The following is a 1,504-nucleotide window of genomic DNA, read 5'->3' as shown; positions in this document are numbered from 1 at the left end:
CGGGCAGCTGGCGCGTGGCAAGCCAACGGTCGAGGGCCTGCATGCCCTTGGGCGGGTTTGCCTGACTGGTGGGCGGCGGGAGGTGCACCCGTTTGATGTCACCAGACATCAAGTTTCGCCACGCAGTCAACCCGTCCATAAAGGGGAAGGGGAACAATAATGGTCGCCGAGTGCGGCTATGGTTTCGTTATGTGTTGGGGGTGGTGAGGGGAAGGATTGAGGGAGAGGTAAGGATAGGAAGATCCTAGGCTCGCGTGGGGTCCAAGGTGGCTCATCGACCCGGAGAGGGTCGAGGATGGTTTCCGCAATGGCGCTTCGGGGAAGGCTCAATTAAATAAGGGGAAAAGGTTTCGGGCGTCTCTAATGCCGCGAGGAAGAGGGTGTCCGGCCCCGGGGTCCCTACGAGTATATTCGGGGTGGGAGTGCCAGGCAGAGGCTCGTCACGCGACAGGTCGGAAGAATCGACGTTCAATGCTCGCGGTCGCGAGTCCAGGCAGTTTATTACCCGCGGCTGGCCCGATCCCACGGTGTCACCCGACACGACGTTGGCCGGAGGGAAGGTATACCGTGGCTGAGCGGCGAAAGCGGGTAATGGGAGAGAAAGATTCCGGCCGCGGAACGGACGGCGTACGCGGGGGTCGCGGGTCCCGTTGATGCCTCGACGAATGCCCGCCCTGGGATGTGTGGGTGAGATTCGTCCGGCGAGTAAGTTGGCACGTTCGCGGGATGCGGCCAAGGCACGTACTCGTTGGCGGGCGGGAGTGCGGCTATCCCTGCTGGCAGCACTTCCTGGGCGGCGGCGGCGCGACGCGCCCGACGTTGACGCGTACGACGATTGGGGCGGGAGTCCTGACTTACCCCGGTCATAAGGGGTGCCCGATCTGCGATGTGGACGAAACCCCTCACGCGCGGCACCTAAGCTGACGATGAGTCGGAGCTGGCACGACAGAGGTTTCCCTCCAGCACCGCAACCCTCACTCACAGTCCTAACTAGGGAGCTCGGCACTACGGAAGTTTCCTCCCGGCACCGGCAAACCCGCCTACCCACTGGAAAATAGACGGGCACGGCAGGGATAAGCCCCGGCACCCGATGTCTATTTCCACCTAGCTAACCTAACCACTGATTGTGACACTTGTCCACTCGCGAAGCGTTCTCTTGTCACCCGTCGCCCGATCGATGGCCCGAATCGCGATAATCACGGCCGAACACAAGACACTCGGAACCCAACGTAAAACGCGGAAGGGGGATCCGGATGGCTGATGATGAAATGAATCTTCGTCGGTTAGTAGAGTCGAGTTTAATTTTCTTTTTTTGATGGAGGCGAAGACAGAGCGGATCTGCCTTCCTACAAGTCTCGAAGAGAACTGTCACTTACTAGCTACGCAGTCTCCCGGTAGACGTGAGTGAAGCTGGCCGAGAGCAGTGGGAGCGGCAGCGTGCCCGCCGATTGGCTGCGAGACCGACAACGGAGTCGCAACCAAGCGGTGGGGGAGCGCCGCCTCG

This window comes from Belonocnema kinseyi, chromosome 1, assembly GCF_010883055.1.
Source record: "Belonocnema kinseyi isolate 2016_QV_RU_SX_M_011 chromosome 1, B_treatae_v1, whole genome shotgun sequence".
Taxonomy (NCBI): domain Eukaryota; kingdom Metazoa; phylum Arthropoda; class Insecta; order Hymenoptera; family Cynipidae; genus Belonocnema; species Belonocnema kinseyi.
The sequence above is the reverse complement of the archived record's forward strand: the minus strand, read 5'-3'. Positions refer to the sequence as shown.